This window comes from Mesocricetus auratus, unplaced genomic scaffold (assembly GCF_017639785.1).
Source record: "Mesocricetus auratus isolate SY011 unplaced genomic scaffold, BCM_Maur_2.0 Super-Scaffold_100006, whole genome shotgun sequence".
Lineage (NCBI taxonomy): Eukaryota > Metazoa > Chordata > Mammalia > Rodentia > Cricetidae > Mesocricetus > Mesocricetus auratus.
The window spans coordinates 105810145-105830345 of record NW_024429190.1 but is presented as its reverse complement, the minus strand read 5'-3'; the positions used below and the strand labels follow the sequence as shown (position 1 = coordinate 105830345).

The window sequence follows — 20201 nt, the reverse complement described above, 5'->3', positions numbered from 1 at the left end:
AGCACAGATCTCACCCCATGCCCCTCTCTAGGTGAAGTAGCCACTGGTGGGATGTCTGTGGTAGGCCTATGGATGGTTCCCGCCAGTGTGCACTTTTCCAAGAACATCCCAGAGCAGCTCTTGTGGGTGCCTAGGGGAATGTTTTGAGACAGCTCCAGCAGACCTTGGCTCCCCTAGCTCTGGAGCCTGAGTTGAGCTGTCCTAGTCCAGATCCCCAACCCACAGCTCCGTGAGGGTGAGGTCAGGGAACATGTATTCCAAGAATGCAGAAGGCAGAGCTTCAGATAAGGTTTGGATAACCATCTGGGGTAAATATTTGCCTTGTTTCTGGAGCCAGCCTGGGCCTCCAACGAGAGACCAAGACCAGGGCCTGGGCTCAGGGTCACCTCAGGGAATGTGTGTCTTAGTAAATCTCTCAGGTGAGGAAGTCCCTGTCCCCATGAAGAGTTTGGGTGGACCCAAGAAGGGACCCATTCCCTGCCCCAGCCTCTGCCGTATCAGCTCTGCAAAAGTAGGGTTAGCCCAGCTGCTCTATCCAGGTCAAGGACTAAGGGTTAGGGGGTGGGGGTGGCAGGGTTCAGGTCTTGGTACCAGGTCAGCTGGGAATGGGTGTGCCCGTGTGATGAAGGTTCTGCTCCTACTAAGCCACTTGTGACTAGAGGCACTTCTGTGCTCCCCAAAGGTGTCTCATCACCATTCTCTGGACTCTTCCTCCACACCTCGTGAGCACTTCATGTCTGGTCCAGCCCTCGGGACTGCAGGCTTGACAATAGATAGCCCAAACACTGTAAGAGTTGTCTAGCTACCCTTGGTCTAGGTATGCTCATCCTCAGCCAAGATCCACAACAGCCTGGAGCTTCCCTTGCAGGTGAGTAGCTAGAGGAAAAGTTATCCCTTGTTTAGGAAGGACTCAGAGAGGCTGAGTGATTTGCTCAAGGTGACTCAACAGTAGCAAAGCAGGGACTTAATCCCAGCCCTACCCACAGAGGCCAGGCCAGGGTTCCAATCCAGATCATGGTCTCCATCAAAACAACCCCCACTTCTTCTTCCTAGGGATTCCTGGAGGGGGTAAGAAGGGTAAATGGGCAATGGTTGGGGGAATCTGTCTTGGCCCTGGGACAGTCCCAGCACCCAAGTGATCTCTGCCTTATGCAAGACCAACCGGGGTCTGTCTGCTGGTTCTGGAGCCCTGGTGGAGCCTCCAGCAACCGCATTCCCCTCTGGAGATTTGGACTCATGCCCAAGATGGGCGTGGCTCTGTGAGGCCTTCTCTGTGTCACTGCTGGAAGCTGCCTTGTGGTTGGAGTCTCACCCCTCATCCCACCCTACAAGGGTCCCCATCCACAGGAAACCAGGGTGAGCTCCTACTGCCCACAACCCTCCAAGATACCAAAGGCCTTTGAGGAAGAAAACAGTGCCTCTCAGACCTGCTATTTACCCTGTGGTTTGTACTGTCTGGGAGCAGCCAAGGACAAGTCACCTCACTCAGGCAGGCTGAGAGCCATAGCAGAGGATACTAACAGGCCTGAGTGGGTTGGGCACCGTATCTCTTCTGTGTCCACAGCGTCACTCCTGGTACCTGAGCCTCCTTCTGCAGGAGGGCCTCAGATCCACTTGCTCTGAGCAGGGCTACTGAGTGACTTCCAAGGGCCAGGCTGTTAACGTTTATTAGCTCTGCAGTAGCTGTGTGACCTTGGGCAGTTAGAGAACTTCTCTGGGCCTTGCATAGAAATTAGAGAGCATCTTTTTTCTGAGGCTAATTCCAGCCATCATGACCCCATAGCACTGACTCAGTGTCAGCCTCCTGCTCCGGTGCCTTTACATATAACGCAGACTCACACCCCGGACACTGTCCACAGCTCACATTCCAGTGTCCTCCACTTGTCACCCTTCCCTCTCTGGCCTGTTTACCCCTCTGACAAGTTCAACACTGAGGCAGTAGGGCTGCAGGAGATGGGGACATGTGTCCGTGCTGAGTAAGATGCCCGTGCGAAGGCCACGCACCCTGAGTGGCAGGCCTGGCAGGCGTTGCTGCTCCTTAAGGCCTGGATAACACCCACCAAGTGAGCAAGGCCTTTCCGGCTCTGACTTCTGTCTCCACTGCCAAAATAATCATTTTCTCTTTGTCAGCGGCTCTGCCGGCCAACTTAGACTTCGGGAAACGCCTGAGCTGTGAGTGGCAGGAGGCAGGCGGGTCATTCCTCTTCCACACCAGCCCAGTCACCGCTGTCTATGATGAGAGCCCGGTCCTCAGTTTCCTCCTCTGTAAAGTGGAACATTGCAGCCACAGAACCCAAGGGCTGTCTATAGTCTCAAAGTAACCCATTGTCTTGCCTGGTGGCTCTAGGACTCTGCCCGCATGGAGCCCTGCACTGACCCCCATTGGGGTGATTTCATATCCCAACTAGTGGACAAGGGTCCACACCCTCTACACACCACGTGACGCCGTCTGCATCTCTAAGCCTGGGTAGGGGTGGGGGCTATGTCCCTACAGTTAATGCAGGGAGATGCATGCCGGGCACACATGCTTAGAAAGAGGGTGAACTGGGGGCTTGAACAAGGTTCTTCTGGTTGGAGACTGTACCCTAGACCCCAGGGCTCAGGAGTCTCTGGCAGCTGGGCTTGACTGGAGTATAATCCAGGCTGCGCAGCTGGCCACGCGTCCCACCGTGAGCCAGGCCTCTCTTCTCTGAGAGGCATGCCGCCCTGTAGCCAGCATTCTTGGGACTTAGAGGCAACGGTGCTGGCCCAAGGAAACACAATGCTTGCTTCCCGCCACAGAACTGCTTTCATAGAGCCAGAACTTGGGGTCCGCATCTCTCACACCGTACCAGAGAGCCTCCAGGGTACCTGTGAGCTCCCTGGAGACGACCCAGTGTTGATAGCTTTGCCCCATTGCCCTGTTACATGCAGAGCTGCTCTGCATCTTAGACCTTGGAGCAACCCCTAACTGGTCTCCCTGCCACCTCCTTCCCATCCAAACTCTTCTCCCTCAGCAGCCATGGGGACTCTTCCCAAACTGGAATGAAGGTCATTGCCCCTCCACGGCTGGTTCGGCCCACTGCTACTCTCCCCCGCAACCCCTGAGCCCCATGCCTGCCATTCTCAAGTTGTCTGTACCACACTTCGTCCCCTACCATTCAGAATCTTTGCTTCTGCCAAGACGCTGTTCCCTGAAATCGTGCATGGTCTGCCTTCCTGGTTCATCCATTAGCGTCACCTTCCTAAAGGGGCCACTCCACCCTTTGAGCCGCACTGGGGCAGCCCCTGCGCCTGTTGATTACTCGAGGTGCTACTCGGGTTTTGTAGTGTCTCGTTTCGTTCTTAGCTGTTGAAGCAGCCACCACCACTGTCACAGCTCGGGGGTTCTGTTCATGCCATGTTTGTTGGGTGAATGGTGTGAGTGTCAACACTTTCTCTTGGATCCTCTAGGAACAGAGGGAGAGAAAGACAGAGGCAGGCAGGCAGACAGACAGACAGACAGAGAATCCATTGACAGGGAAACTGAAGTCTACAGAAGTGGGGTGTCTGGCCCTGCCTACATCACCCCCACAACACCCCCTGGTGCTCCTCTCTGTCAGTCTGTTCTGTCTGTTAAGCTTTCCTTTTGATAACAGTTTGTGGCATTGTGATCAGCGTCGCAGGCCCTGCAGGAGCTGGACACACTAACCGTCCCTTCTCATTGCAGGAGGATGGACCTTGAGTGAATTGGGAAGCCTGTGAGCTGCTGACCAGTGCAGGAACACTAGTGACTCTTGGCTCACTGAGGTAGGTGCACGTTTCTACTTAGAGCTCCCAGAAGCCGATGAGCGGCAGGGTGGGGGTCCTGTGTCTGTGTTAGCCACACTGGGCCTCCTCAGCCCTCGAGGTGGGGCCCGGTGCCACCGCCTTTACTGGATGCCGTTGTGTCCTGACGAAACGCTCCCTACAGCTCATTGCCACATGGCCTCTGTCTTGATGTTAGCTGCCGAGATGTAGTGGAGGGTGATGGGAGGCAGGCCTGGCACGGTGTCCCCAGTGGGGCACAGAATGCCCCAGGAGGTGGCCTGGATGTCAAAGAGGTATGCTCACTGCCATGAATGACCAGCCGGCCATGGTGAGCACTGCTGGTTTCAGAGCCTGACTCTGGCACTGGTCCACCAGAACCTTGACCCTGGCTTTAACTGTCTGTCAGGCGGTAGTGGCATTATGAAGGATGCACATAGCATACTGCCTAATTCCTCAGTGATTCTGAGACTCCCTCCCCACAAGTCCCACTATCCCCTTCCTCTGAGGATCTGCCAGTGCCAGGAAGGGTAGAAACAGACCACCTGGCCTGATGGAGAACTTAGGTCCCCTCAGAGAGCTCCTGAGAATGACGGACCAAGCATGAGGATAGAGCTGGCTGGCGGTGTGTCTCATCCCAGGATGGCATTTCAGGGTTGATCACACTTGGCTCTACACACAAGGGTACCTGTGTAATCTCTATTTACTCTTTGGCTTTCAACCCAGAGAGGGTTCAGAAGCCATACGCAGATGCTCATTGGCCCAGAGCCCTTTGTCTCGGGGCACCATGGCCCTGAGCCACTTTGGGAGAGTAGAGATCCCTGCCTAGCCGCCTGAAGCTTTTCCATGGAGTATGATGTTCCAGGAGTCCCGGGGCAGGGCCAGCAAGCAGCAGGACAGCCGGGGATCCCGTGCTGTGGCCCCCATCTGCTGCGGGAACCCCAGATTTCTGCTTCTCCGGTGTGAGACTGTAGGCGGGTCAGATCCCTGTAGCAAGAGTGAGTGCTCTTATCCCCGGATGAGCGTGAGCATCACAGTCATGGCAAGACAGGCCTGCTAGGATGCTTAGATACCTCTGACAGTGTTAAAATCGTGGCTCTGCTGCCGGCACCTGGGTTGTGTGCTCCTGGAGCACACACGTTCCCCCATGAGACCCCCCCCCAGGGGAGGTTTGTGTAATACCTCGTTTCCCAGAGGGGTGAAGAAACTCATTGAGCTGGAAGTGGCGGAGTGGGATTTGAACTGAGGCTTGTAGGAATTAAGCAACATGTGACGTCAGAGGACAGAGGCCAGGAAGGGGGTCTTCATAGATGCAGGGGTGGCCACCTCCACCTCTGCCTTCTTCAGCCTCCTCATACTGCTCTCTGAAGCCAGGGGCCTTGCCGGGCGGGGGGAGGGGGCAAGGCTGCACACGCCTCTCTGACAGGGCCAGCTACATTGCTGCCCTCTCCGGATGGTGCCTACCAGCAGTCCAGCCCGGCTAGAGGAATCCATGCTAACTGCCAGGTAACCTTTCCGGCTCTCCTTCACGGTGGGTTCTCTTTTCGGGTGTTTTTCAAGGTAATTCATTCCCTTTCCAGAAATTGCCAGTGGCAGAGCATTAGGCAGCTGGTAATTAATCATGGGAATGGGCTTCAAGTTTATTCTTTAGGAAAAAAAAAGTGAGAAACAGAAAGCCTTGGTGGATAAAAAAAAAAAGAAAAGAAAAGAAAAGAAACCCTTTCCAAGGTAGGGCTGGTAATCAATACCTCTGTGTCCTAGAAACAGTGAGTTGGGGTGGTAGCCAGGAGCTGCGGTCAGCACCTGCAGCAGGGAGAAGTCTCGTTCTTGGCTACCGCTCAGGTGACCCTGGGAAGTCGATGCCTCCCTCTGAACTCGGGGTTCGCCACTGTAAAGTAGGTTAAGGGTAGAGGCTGACGAGCCCAGTGTGTTCGTGGCTGTGGCCTAGCACGCTGTGGCTGCCCCCAGGGATACTTACCGAACGAAGAGACCAGCTGACATCAGTGAAGATGGTGGCACAGGCTATATAGTTCTACGGTATGGAGTGACAGCAGGGTGATGTATGCCTTCAGTCACTTTCTAAATGACAGAAGCACAGTTTGGCTCGGTCAACTTTGGGCCAGGAGGGCCAGAGCCCCTTGGCATCTTCAGCTCCAACCTTCTAGGAGTCTGAGCTATAAAGAGGACATGATATCTGGAGTTGGGGTATTCAGGGCATTCAGGGTGCGGAGTGGGGTCCCAGGGACATCCCCGTGTGTCTTAAGTGAGGACATGACTCTCCCCACAGTGGACCCTGGAGAAGGGCCTCGGGAAGATCACCCCGGCAGGAGCAATGCTGCCTGGGCTCACCCTGTGGCCTGGGTACCAGAACTGAACAGAGTGGGAGGAGAGGCCTAAGACCCTGAGGCTGGGCTGGGGTGAGCAGGCTGTGCACTGGGTATTGGTGGAATATAGCGTCTGTGTCTTGGAGGTAGGGTCTCAGACCCAGGCCCCACCTGCTGGTCAGATCTGGTGTGACTTGACACTGTCTCTGTCTCCACCCCAGCCCTACTCCCAACCCCCCCCCCCCAGTGACTGCATCGCCTTTCCCCTTGGCTCTCCTTCGCCCAGCGACCGGCCACTCATGACCTTCTCCTCCCTTGCATGGCCACTCTCTCCACGCTGCCCAGCCTGGCCAGCGGAGCCCAGTCCCTCCTCACGTCTCTGCTCTCCTTTATCATCAGAGCTGCTCCTTGCCAGGCGCCCATCAGCTCCTCTGCTCTGTCCTTCTTAAGCCAGTCCCAGGGAGCTGGCACCTCCTGGGCTCCTGAACTGCCGGTCTTGACCTGGCTTGTCGGGTTCTGTCTCTCCCTTGAAACAGGTATTTGAGGAAGCTGCCCTGCAGAACCAGGAGAGGGGTTGCTCCTGGCCGGGGGCCACAGCGCAAGTGCAGCATGGGTCCACGGGGCAGCTTTGCCATTCACAGGGGCTAGGAGGCAGCATTGCCTGTGTGTCTGGGGGTGGGATTGCGCTATACTCTCCCCCTGGAGGCTGGTACCTGCCAGGCCGGACACTCGGAACCTCCTAGCCCAGAGATGAAGACAAGGGGCCTACACCCACTAGCAGGGTCTTTGGAAGCCTAGCGTTTCCCTGCAGCGTTATTGAAATGTTTGCTATAATTAGAAGTGAGGTGTACAGGCCCTGGCTGTCTGGTGGGAGGGAGTGTGTGTGTGTGTGTGTGTGTGTGTGTGTGTGTGTGTGTGCGCGCGCGCGCGCGCGCGCGCTCGTGCGCGCTCATAAATAAATAAACTGTCCTCTCCCAAGGGAAAGGGAGCTGGAAGGTGAGCTCCCACAGATCTACAGGCCTAGCAGCATCAGTGGCCTGGTTGCCCTCGGGAAAGTCTGTGGCTAGTGTCTTCCAGAAAGTGCCTACTGTGTACCTGCCATAGTTACCCTGTCATGGTGGCTGCTACCCTCTGGCCACCATCTCCTTCCCTAGTCACACCACAGACCAGTCCTGGACTAGAGCACCACCGCCCCTCACAATGCCTTCCCATGCTGCACTTCGCCCCGTGGTTCCTGCCTGGTCGTGTCCCCTTCCTGATTCTGCACAGGTGCCTGCTTCAGTCCATGTGTTTCCTGCGTGAGGCGGAATTAGACCTCTGCCTCCGGGCGGGGGGTGGGGCGGGGTTCCCTGAGCTTCTTGCTCTCTGTCTTCTGAAGTCCAGGCCCTTCCTCTCCTGCGCTCTCATCCTGTCCCCGTGGGACCTGCCGCGTTGTTTCCCGTTGATCGCGTATCGGGGATGATAATCCATGGGGCTCACGGGGCAGGTGTTTCTCGCCTGCTTTCCGTGTTGAGTCTTCTCAATCTGGCGTGTACTTGCTAAGTACGCACAGCTCCTCTCTCTCTCTCTCTCTCTCTCTCTCTCTCTCTCTCTCTCTCTCTCTCTCTCTCTCTCTCTCTCTCTCTCCCCCCTTCAGCCACCACTGTGGCTCCTGGGAGCACAGCAGCCAGTGCAGGCTTGGAGGGTCTGGCTTCCTCATTTTGCAGTTAGGGGTAAGAACTAAGGCCTGGAGAGGGAAAGCTGGGAAAGCATGAGCCTGAGGTCAGCAAGGTGGATGAGGCCAGCAGGATTACGGCTGCAATGCTTGGGATAGAAATGAGCTATGCCTAGAGGGGAGACCTTGGGTGGTTTCTGTCCCACCTCTCACGGTGAGCTCAGGTAAGTGGGGACCGCCCTCCTTGCCACGGACAGCCATTACAGGCATGGACCCCATGCCTCTGGTCTTGCCCCTTATCCCTTTCAGCTTCTAAACAGGGAATTTAGAGAGTCAAGGCTTGACCTCCCAGGCAAGGAGCACGTCTGGTCTCCAGGCCTCTCAACACGAGCAAAGCATTCTGAACTGCAGAGGTGTTCCGAGGGCTCTTCTCAGGCTCCTGGAAGGGTGGAGGATGCTGGTGTCATAGAAGACTTCTTCCCAAAGCCAAAAAGGGGGAGAAGGGAACTCACTCCTTGGGGTCAGGGGCCCGCCCCTGCTGGCCTAGGTGGTGGGGAGGGGTAGGCGTGGCTCTCCATCGGGTGGGGTATTTCCCAGGTCAGACTGGCAGCAGAGCCCATTTTCTTCTTAGATGCCCTCAAGCCCCTCCCACTGCACTCAGGCTGTGGGCACCATTTCTGCTCCGCTCTCCCGATGGCCACTGCCCAGACAGTGTGGTGAGTCATGAAGGTTCAGGCGCTGGCTCACTCCCCTCCAAAGGGCTTCCTCTGGGCCCGCCTCTTTTCACTGCTCAGTGTGAGCCCAGCCGAAACCACCCCCCTCTCCTTCCCCTCCTTGCCCACTGAGACTCACAGACCCGGCTTCTAAAAAGCCCTTGAACGCCGGTCCCTTGGCTTTTCCTTGCTTCTGTTCCTTCAACCCAACTGTCCGCTGTCTTCCCCCAGGTTCTACTATGAAGCTGAGCTCCAAGCCCTTTACTCTGTTCCTTTTGTATAGATTTTCTCCTGCTCTGCGAGGCAGGCCTCAACCTCTGCTGTGTGGTGTAGACAGGCCTTGAGACAGGTCTTCTAGCCTCGTGAGACTCAAAGGCAGTCACCACTCTGAGCCACGTTCCTGGCTCACTCCGGTGCTGACGGGATCTCAGGAAACCCATGTGTCCTCAGTTTCCCAGGGATGGCAGCGGGCTCCTTCTGTATAGCTCTCTCAGGCCTGGGTCAAGAAGGGTTCTGGGGCTGTGTTTGGACTCTGTAGCAAACGGTGTTGGTAGTCCAGGGCACGCACACATCCACCTGTCCAGCTCCTGCCTCCTAGGGCTGGATTCCCTCTGTTCTGCTCTATGGCAGTACAAAGAGAAGGAAGAAGGCAGTGACCTCTGTGTAGCCCCAGTGGCACCTGCTTCGCTCCGGCTGCCAGGTAACTGTGCCCAGAGGGTGCCTGCTTCATAGAGAGTGGGGCCCTGGGTCTTTCGAGGATCATCCCTTACACCCGTGTCTCTCCTCCAGCATTGTCTCTTCCTCTGAAGTTTGTGTAAAAGGAACTTATCTTTCCTCTCAGATGTCAGGGAACCCTCTGCCGTGTGTCCCCAAAGTGTCTTTGGACACTTTGTTCAGAGCCTGGGGGGACGGGGGACTATCCAGTTTGATAATCTGTGTGGAATGCTCCTTCAGTACCCCTGCATTTGGCCATTCTTCTCTGTGAGGCAGTCTAGACCAAAGTGACCCTCAGAGAAGCCCCTCCTCCCTGCCTTTCTTCCCAGTGAGGGCCACCGTTCTGTATACTCTGCTGTCACCACATTCCTGTGTCCAAAAGCTTTGGGGTGACAAGGCGTGACCCTGAAAAAAACTCTGGTGAGCCAGAACCTGAAGACTTGTAGGTTATCTTTCTCTTTGTGGGTGTTCTTTCGTCCTGTGTGGCTTGTCCTACCTGGCCTCAAAAGAGGGCTAATATGGATCACCTGGCCCTCCAGTGGCTGCTTGGTCACCGGAACACTCAATGCCAGTTTTGCCTCTGGGTTTGGGGGCAATAAAGGATGTGACAGCTGGTTAAAGTGTGGGTTACAGAGACAAACCTGCCGGGTTCAAATCCTGGCTTTGCCACTTAGAAGCCAGGCCAGTGTGAATGGGGTGGTCTGTCTGTCTTGGGCTCCCCACTCATCCCATCCATCCCCATAGTAATACTGGGAGGCATCCATCCCCTCTGTAAACCGAAGACCGTGGACACCTGTCCCCAACAGAGATGCCTCTCCACCAGACAGAAGCGCTCAGTGAGGTTTCCTCATTTGGAAGACACTGTCCTACACACACACTGTTTTCCTCCCACCCCACCCCACCCCACCACACCCCCGCCCGCATGCAGACGCACACATACACACACACTCACTCCAGCCGTCTTGTGAACAGGGGGTTTTAGGCTGACACCTGGGTATGTTAGCAGCACTTTCCCAGCCTGCCAGCCTTCAGGGGGCCACCACAGACTTCGGATTAAATGCAAACTCTTGGGCTGTCTCTTGGAGCTGGATTCTGTGCGCTGCTGTTGAGCGTGTGTGTGTGTGTGTGTGTGTGTGTGTGTGTGTGTGTGTATGTGTGTATACATACGCAATTCGAGTGTGTCTACACGTGCATGTGCGTGGAAATTGGGGGTCGGCTCCAAGTGTTTTCCTCAGTCACTCTCCACCCATGTTCTGAAGCAAGCCCTGTCTCTGAACCCAGGACTCTGACAGTTTTCGTAGGCTGGTTGGCTCCGGGAGCTTAAATGGCAGCCCCTCTCTCCTAGCTCAGGGCTGGGTTTACAAGCGTACACCACTGTGCCTGCCTTCTTAGGTGGGCGCTGGGGATCTGAACTCAGGTCCTCATGCTTGTACTTGCGCGGCGACCGGGACATCCCCACTAGGCCATCTCAATGGCCGGCCCAGAGACCACGAGGATCCACTGGGAAATTATGGGCAAGACCTGTTCCTACCCGTGGCTGTACTTTTGTGCTAAGAAACCAACATCTTTTGTGCTCTGTCAGCACTGTTCTGCTCAGAAAGTTTCCTGACCGTCAGGTGTCCCCACCAGGATCGCGGAGGCAGGCTTAGCTTTCAGTCCCATTCCCTTTGGTCACAGAACATTGGGTTCAGTGGCTTTCTGCCAGCCCCAGATGCAGGACCCTGGCACATCAGCAGCCCCCTCCTGAGCCCCTATCCCTGGGCCCAGCTGGAGCAGCCATCATGGAGGCTCACCAAGAATCCTCAGGCATGAGGACAGTGGGGGGGGCGGTCCTCATTCTAACCTCTGCTGTTGCTCCAGGGAGTCCGTACGTAGGTCAGTGTGGAAAGGCTGACCCTGTTCTGGTAGGTGGCTATACCCCTTCAAGTGACAGAGAAGAAATGTTTTGGTGCTGAGACTGACATGCGTCATTCCACCTAAGGATGATGTCAAGGCCTGGTGATGCCGTTAACTCAGAAGAGAGGGCAGAGCGCCTCTGACCACCAGCATCCTGCTTAACAGAGCCAGCCTTGGGTGTGGGGCCTCATGGGTGACTATGGCTCATTTCTGGGCGGGAGCCCCAGCCTAGTTACCCGGTGTGGGACCAACACCTGACCTCTGCACGGCCAATCCGTCTCCACCGAACTGTCCACCTGCAGTGTGCCCTGAAACCAATTGTTTGTGTGGCTTGTTCTTCGCACAGTTGTGTGCAGCGGGAAAGAGCAGCTTACAGTAGACGTGGCGTAAGTGCTGGTGGGGTAAACGGTACAGAGCGTACACTGGGGTATCCACGAAGAATCTGAAAAGCCAGACCCGGAGGCAGCAGAGCTATGAGGTATGAAGCCAGCCTAGGCGACAGGGGCAGAGCCAAAGGGCAGTTCAGCATAGTTCATGGGAGCTGAGGGTAGGCAGTGGCTGCTGGAGCCGTCCTCCCTGGCTACAGCATCACCCTCCTGCAGGCTCAAATCACCCTCCCTGGCTAAGAGGCTCAAGGGAGACGAGATGCCCAGAGCTTGGCTTCTTCAGGGTGGTGGCAGCCTCTCTGGGTTGATTTGTACACAGTGTCTGGTGACCCAGAGACACTCACTCACCCTTCAGGCTCTAGTACAAGAGAAAAACCACTTTCATCGCAGCAAGCAGAGTACAGGGTCGTTGATCCCTGAGAGGGTAGTCATTAGTGATGGAAACAGTGATGACATCATCCCTCCCCACCCAGACAGCCCATGGCAGGTGAGGATTAGAGTCCTCCCTCCTTTACAGATGAGAAAACTGAGCTAAGCTATGGAACCCTAAGCCACAGTCATCTCCTCTAGCCCTCGATGCTGAAATGTAGTGCAGGATCCTCGAGCAGGGTTTTGGAAACAAATCTGAATTGGGCACAGACTCTTTTTTTTTTAATTTATTTTTTGCATTCCAATCCCAGTTCCCCTTCCCTCCTCCCATCTGCACCACAGAGAGGGTAAGGCCTCTTAGGAAATCTACTAAGTCTGTCCCATCTCGTTGAGGCAGGACCAAGGCACCTCTCCACCCCCCCACACACACCCTTGTGTCTATGCTGGGCATGGTATCTCTCCATATAGAATGGGCTCCACTAAGTCAGTGTGTGCATTAGTGTTAGATCTTGGACCCACTGCCAGTCACACCATTGTCATCTATATTAAGGGTGTCTAGTTTGGTCTTGTGCAGGTTCCCCATTTGTCAGAGCTGAGTCAGTGATCTCTCGCTAGCTCAGGTCAGCTGATTCTGTGGGTTTCCCCATCATGCTCTTGACTCCTTTGTTCGTATTATCGCTCCTCCCTCACTTCAATTGTGCTCCAGGAGCTTGGCCCATTGGTTAGTTGTGGATTTCTGCATATGCTTCCATCTGTTTCTGGAAAGGGGGAGGGGGCACAGATACTTAAAAGCTGGTATCATCATCTGTTATCTGGTGTAGGAGTTTGAGGCCAACCTGGGCTACATGAGACCTGTCAATCAATCAGTCAATCAATCAATCAATCAGTCAATCAATCAATCAAGCAGTCAATAAGGTCCCATTATTAGTCTTTACATACTGCCTTCCTGTACTTCTCCAACTGGTACAAAGCTGCCTACCTGTAGTTCTCTTCCTGGAAACAAGCCCCTTATCACACTGAATCCTGGGCAGTGTGATAATTCAGGTGCTTAGGGCCAGACGGGGAGATGCTGACACCAGACTGTGTGTTTTTCCCAGCTCTCCCGGCTCTGCCCCCAAAATGAGCTGACTAGTGCTCAGTCTTCCTTCATCCATCGGAGGCCTTTAGGCTGTGAAAGTGAGGGAAGTGGTATGGGCACCTGTGGAAACAGATAAAAGGCCGCAGGGCCAGAGGACAGCCCAGATAATCCGATGCATGGGGGGTGGGGGAGGGGGTTAGGGATAAGGAAGAATTTCAAGAATCTGCCGGGCTGGAGAGATGGCTCAGCCATTAAAGGCTAGGCCCACAACCAAAAGAATATAAGAATCTGCCTTGATGGCTAAATAGTGAGAGCAAGTGACTTATCCAGGGCCACTGAACCCAAATTCTTGTTTGTTTGTTTTTGTTTTTTTGAGTTGGGGTTTGTCTTTGTAGCCCTGGTTATCCTGGAACTCACTTTGTAGATCAGGCTGGCCTTGAACTCACAGAGATCCGAGTGCTGGGATTAAAGGGACGCACCACCACTGCCTGGCCACTGGACCCAAATTTAAGGCCCAATCTTTTGCTGTTAATCATGGTGTCCGTGTGGTATGCATGTGACTACTTAAGGCTGTGTGGTGTGCGTTAGGCAAGCCTTACTGGTAGTTGTTTTAATTAATACTCGATCCAATTACCTTGCATGCACCATCTATTTTAAACCGTGTGGACATTTGTTTTAAGCCTGGAATGGTGGTGCGCGCACCTGCATCCCTGACACCAAACCAGAATCACCTCAAGCGTGAGGCCAACAGGGCTATATAGCAAGATTTTGCTTTAGGAAACTAAACAACAACCACAAATTGTTTGTAAACTAAGGAACTGATAGGCTAAGTACTCCACCTATGCCACACACCCACCGAAAGGCGGGGCCAGAGCGTGAATTGACCCCAGCTGACTTTCGAGCCTGAGCCCTCGGCCTTGACTGTAGGCATAGGGAGTCACTCCAAGCTTTGCAGAGGCAGAGATCCCTGCCAGCCATCAAGATGACAGGGGACTGCTTGGAGGTTCACAGCAGTGTTGTCTATAGAGGACCTGGGCTCACATTCTCAGACCATATGGAGAGGGAAAATTGGCACCTCCACATCCAGTAGACCCAGGCAGCCAGGAATGCCAAAAATGGCCAGCATGTCCCATGCCATCAGCCGTGGCACGGGCCGCCCAGATGGGAGCCTTCTTGGCATCTTCTGGGATAGTTAACACACCCAGTTTGCTGCTACAGCTGCTGAAACTAAGTGAGTCAGCCCCAGGGGCTGCCTTGCACCCATAGCTCCTGTGACAGGGACAGAAAAGTAATCATGAGACATCGGGAGGAAAGCCAAAGCTAGCCCCGCAGCTGAGCACTCGACATGGAGCTCCGGAAAGGCTTGTAGGAGGCGTGTCGTGGGACAAGGCCCTCTGGGCACACCTTTGCTTGCTGGGCAAGTGGGGAGCCAGTGCAAGTTTGGTGAGTAGGAGAACAAGAGGCCATTTCTCCCTGAGTTTCCACGGGAGGACATCATGTTGGAGATCCCTTCCATAGCAGAGTCGTCCGTCCTCTTTGCAAGCCTGACTCTTAAGATGCAAGTCCAGCGAGGGTGAGGGTTGGCGTGTTCAAACTGTTCACCGGAGATGGGATGCCAGGACGGTGCAGGGCCCATTCAGCACAAGCGTAGAATGTCGCACAAGTGTAGGATTCTGGAGATGTTAAGGGTCAGGGCAGCCATCCCATGTCTTCTGCATTGGGCCTGGCAAGGGTTTGTCTGAGAAAAACTGAGCCCTTGCAGTAGCCCTGGCCTGCGCCTGGCATAGCTCCCGTCTGCACCTGCTCTCCTAAGGAAGGCAATGTGTGAGGGCCTGGAGCCGGCTCTCCGGGATCATGATCGAACAAGGACATCCTCCAGGAGACGACGGAACCCTTCTCTCCTGTTCCTGGGCATTGAGGCTGCCATGTCTGGCCTGTTGCAAGTATGTGCTGGTCAGCTGGCGTTGTTGCTGTTGTCATGAGGCTAGGACATTGCCACTCGACAGGGAATCTGCCAGTCCGGATTGCAACCCGTGGAGTGGTCTTGAGTGTCCTCAGCTGCTAGTGGCACGTCATGGGTTGGGTACCCATGGCTGGAGCTGCCGGGTCCCTGAATCCCGTGTGCAAGCCCAGCCTGTGCACACTGCCTACCTACCGGGATATGTGAAATGAAAACATGCTATTTCCTGCTGGAGGGAGGACAACACAGGGCTGGGCTGTGGCCTTGGCAAGCTGGCCCCTCCCCGCTCTCAGGAAGCCCTGCCCCGCCCCCCTTCCCCCTGCCCCCACCACAGCAGTGCCACAAAAACAGTGGAAAAGTGAGCCTGCTCCAAGGCTGTTTCCACTGTAAACAGTGTGGCTCTTCAGCTGTCCCCAACCTCCTGAGTCAGGGCCAGACTCCTCCACCCTGACTGGGAAGGACCTCAGCCGCCCTCCATCCCAACAGTGGCCCACTCAGTAGAAGAAGCTCCCTGGGCCTTACTTGTAGTTTAGATCCAGCATGCCAAAACCCCTTAATCCTTCTTCACACGCAGCCTGTGAAGCGAAAAGGTGGGGGGGGGGGGTCGGGTGGCGCCACAGAACGAACATGACCGATGTCCGCACAGCAAAGGCAAGAAGTTACCTGCTCCGAGCCCGCCATCTCGGAGAAAGAGCCCCTGCGCGCCATTCACCGCCTGATGCAACTTGAATCTCCTTTGACTTTATCCCACAAACGCAGGGGGTTGGCGGTTGGCAGCATTTAGTGGGAGCAACTTCTTCATTTTCGGTTTGAGTAGAGAGTCCTGTCCCCCGTCCCCGTCCCCGTCCCCCCCCCCCCCAGTAATGCCCGTTGCTTGTGGCCAGTCTAGAAGTCACAGAAGTGACGGGTGAAAAGCAGAACTGTTCCCAACCCTGCTGGAGGAAATCTTCTTGCCCGGCTGCCTGTCTCTGATCGCTAAGATCCTTTTGGTCTTAACGTCATGAGCAGATTTTGGGGGGCCACTTACTGTTTCCAGGAGCCGGGCGTCTTCGCTGCCCGATGGAGGGGCTGAGGGCAGGCCAGGGTGCTCCCCCTTACTTGACAGTGAGTTTACCCCTGCCCAGACTGGATGGTCGCGGCCAAGGATGCCACGAGGAGGTGTCCCACCCTGCAGAGACGCTTCTTAGAGAGGGTGGATTTTGTTTGGTCCCAGGTGCTAGGTACCAAGAGGTTCTGCTTTGCAGTTTGACACCAGGTTGCTGGGCAGTAAGTGGGGGGGAGCCCCTAGAGACCACTAGGCTGTGCCCAGGCTCTGTGACCATGCCATCCTTCACTCACTTGGTCCAGAAACCAAAATGCTGAGTGCCTACTATATGCAAATGTTAGACAAAGAAAGGACTCAGGACTCCCCCAACACCTGCCCCATTCCACCCTAGAAGCCCAGTCAACCCCCTCTTTGAGATTCTCACCAAGCCAGAACTGGAGGCCAGCTGAGCTGTGGGGCAGCAGAGGTCCCAGGAGGAGCCGTCTCTGGTCCCCTCCACCCGCCGACGTCCTTGGTGGCCCTAAGACAGCTTTATGGAGGACAGATTGAGGCTGTCTCCCTCCTGGCAGGTTTATTTCTTCATTTTTCAAACCCTGCTCTGATTTTTTTTTCCACCTTGGCCTCCCTACCCCCACTGGCTCCCTGGCAAGCTTCCTCTCCCTCCCCCTCATCTGTCAGCCTGGCTAGGCAGAGGGCCACTGGCCTCCCAGGTGATTGAGTTATGGGGGAGACAGGCCAGGCTCTGCAGGAGTACTTTTGGCTTCTTGCCTTGCAGAAGGCTGGGGAGGCTGGAAGGGTGTTGAATGTGGGCTACAGATTCCTGGTATGGCTCCACTCCTTCTAGACAGGCCTACCTGCTGGCCAGGCCAGCATTGCTTGGGCCTCAGTTTCCCTTCCTGAGGAATGGGCAGGCCCGGAGTCAGAAGAAGGCAAGGGGTGTCAGAGCAGCTGACTACTGAGTCTTCGCGGGAAAACTTCCTAAACATTGCTGTCTGTGAGCTGGGGATCAGAGATACGTGGATGGAGAAGAAAAGCCTACTGGGTTCATCCCCCCCCCCCCAGTAGCAGCCTAAAGAGATAGTTACAGGTAGCAATAAGTCAGAATTATTTTGACAGATTGATGGGTTTTGTTTGTTGTTAGGTTGGGTTTTTTGTTTGTTTTTGTTTTTAAAAGACGGTCTTGTTATATAACCCAAGCTGGACCCAGAGTCAGTATATATATAGCCCAGGGTAGCCCCTGAACTCTTAGCAGTCCTACTGTCTCAGCTTCCGAGTGTCCAGATTACAGGCCTGTGCCGCCATGTGTGGCTTGCCAGCCTCAGCTCCAAGCTTCTGAAAGACAGGGATGGAATCTCTGAGGGCTACAGAAGGTTCGACAATGAGGGTGGGACCCAAAAAAAGAGTTTGGGGGACTCGGTTGTACCCAGGAGAGACCAGAGAAGTGAACAAAGCGGCCTGAGGTCGCACAGCTAGAAGCAGAGCCCTGTTCTGCCTGGCTCCTACACCCACTTGCTCTTTGTGGCACCAAGCTGCTTCTCATCTGACTGTTGGCAGGAAGGACTTGCCATCCCAGCTGGCATTGCCCAGCCCATGCTTGCCATGGTGGACTGAGAGCTTGGTGGCTTCAAGGTCTGCCCCTTTCTCACAAGCCGGCGTCTGACCCTCGGCTAGTCAGGCCCCACCTGCTGTCTCTTCCCCGGGAAGGAGGGGGGTGGGAGAGGAAACACCCCCCACCACCACCACCACCGCCCCTACCCCCGACACGCTGCTCCTGCTCTCCAGCTCATGGGAATGAAAAACACATTGGCTTCATTATCCTCGGATTGAATGAGCAGGGTTGCTATGGCAACAGCCATCTCAGGCCAGCAAGGGGGCAGGGAAGGGGCTGGTGAGACCGAAGCAAGTGGGGACCGGGCAGCGGGTGAGCAGGCACATCGGGTGGGCAGGCCACGGGAACAATTGTCATTTATGCCACCCGCCCTCTTTTGAGGCCCCTGGCTTCCAATCAACAGTCTCACATGGGGATTGGCGGGGTGTGGGGGGGGGCTAAGAAGACAGCGGCACCCTTCCCTAGCTTGCCCCTCGCTCCTGTCCCTTTCGTGGAAGGGTGCCAGGGTGGTGGCAGGCCAGTACCCAGAGCCAGAGCCGCTGCTCAGTGGGCCTGCTTCCCAGCGGAGAGCAGCCCAGCGGCCCCACTAGCCTCCCGAGTACCACCTCAGCACCAGTGACGGATTATGAAAGCTCGGGAAGTCTCCAGCATAACTGTCCTAGGAGGCTGGCTCTCCGGGTGTGAATAGCACAAGACAGGTAATGGTGGCTGTGAGGTGGCTTCTCAGATGTAGGCTTCAGCTAGTCTGTCCCCTGACCCTGACCCTCACCCTTCCAGAGCCGAGTATCCTGGAGCACATCAGGGCGGTCCCCTGCCTGGGGCCTGGATGCACCCGCCCTTGCATCCCATAAATAGTCACACCCAGATAAGCCCTGTCCTACCATCCTGGGCTCAGCCTAACTCAAAGGTGACCAGCAGTAGCCCTTCCTCCCCTAAATAACTCCAGCTGTTCCTCTAGAGGAACCCCAAGCCATCAACGCCGTTTCGTCTTACCGGGAAGCCTTAGATGTTCCTCCCATGTGATCCACGCACTGGGAGCACCACCAAAGCCTTGCTTCCAGGGACTGTGCCCGTAAGGCAGTGACATCAGAGAGAACCACCAAGAACCCCGGTGCTGACACCTTGACCAGGCCAGGCCCCCTTGCACACACACACACCACTGCTCTCACAGCCCAGCTTCTACTCCAGTCTTGAACCCATAGAGTAACTCAAGCCCCCACCTCTGTGTTCTGCCTCTTACTTTGTTAACTTTAATGAGGCTTGGAAGGGAAATGATTTGTCCAGGGCAACTGTGTGTGGGGGGGGGCAGATGGGAGATCAGGGCAGCACAGCCTGAAATGGGACATTACTTTTCCAAGCCAGCCCCTTAGTACCCATTGTGATGGGCCAAGACACCCCCATGGTCTTGGATCCAGAGCCAACCTCCTCTAGGGCTGGTGACAGCATGCCTACCAGGACAGGATGGAGGAGCTATCTCTGACAGTACCAGGTTTCTTTAGTGGCCTTTCCTGGTGGGGAAGAACCATTGTGGGTTATTTAGGCCTGATTTCTTTTCTCTGACCCCTAGCAATGGGGGCAGTGCTGTGGCCCAATTCTCAAATGGGCATATTACTTCTAAGGAAATAGTTTTGGGGGGGTGCCAGAATCAGAGTGGATGGCCTATAGATGCCCCGCCCGTCTGCCAAGTGGAGTATATGGAAGGGAAGGACTGCAGAGAGGCCACTCAGGGTTCCCAAGCAAGTTGCAAACCCATCCCAGAGGCTGTTCTCAAATGCAAACTCTGGGGGCCCATCTAGGGTCACCTGGGACAGGCCAGAAATCAGTGCATTTAACTGTGCCCCAGGGGTCTGGCCGCCCTGCCTCAAGAGTCTTGAGACCTGCGCCTTGATCCTTCTTGGCCAAGCTCCTTCCCTTAGCCTCAGATCGAGAGTGCAGAGTCTTTGCTGAACCTCCCTGGGCCTAGTCTATCATCTTCCCTCTCCCCACAATCCCCATTCCCCATGGCTTTTTCCCCTGCTATTGACCTCCCATGACTCCATGGCTGTGTATCCTGGGCCTTCCTCCTAGTTAACACCAGGGCTACAGCCTGGCTCCCCACCCACAGGCCGTTGGAGGGTGGTTGTTGGGCAAGCCTGTCATTTTCCCAGCTGGGGATTATAGGTTTGGGGCTTAGAGCATCTTAGGGAGGAGGAACCAGGACCCTGGTGTAATGCCAGAGAAATACACCTCACAGGAAGAGGGCTGGGAGTGGTGCTTGTTTGGGTCTAGTTAAGGAATCTCTCCCTCCCTCCCTCCCCCCTCCCTCCCTCTCCTGTGTGTGTGTGTGTGTGTGTGTGTGTGTGTGTGTATTCACGCCTCTCCTTGAAGGTCAAGTCGCCGCTTTACTCTCATGATTTAATTCTCTCACTGAGCCCGAGGACAAGCCTGGCTTCAGATTTTCCAGATTCAAAATGGACAGGACTCTGCCTGGAAAGTGACTCAGTCAGTAAAGCCCTCGCCATGAAAGCCTGAGGACCTGAATTCAGATTCCAGGAACCCACATTAAAAAAAAAAACCCCACGCACATCTGGTCATCTGTTCAAATACACATCTACACATCTGTATATACACACACACACATACACAAAGGCAAAACTTAGGAAGGGTATATATATATATATATATATATATATATATATATATATATAT

The 20201-nt window shown here is 55.1% G+C and overlaps 1 protein-coding gene across 1 annotated transcript in view; it reads left to right on the top strand.

The window, feature by feature from the left end:
* The window catches only part of Zmiz1 (zinc finger MIZ-type containing 1), a 203144-nt gene that overhangs the window by 73723 nt on the left and 109220 nt on the right, over positions 1-20201 (top strand). Inside the window, 1 exon segment of the mRNA XM_040747861.1 lies at positions 3689-3768. The gene's annotated coding sequence lies outside the window, so the exon portion shown is untranslated.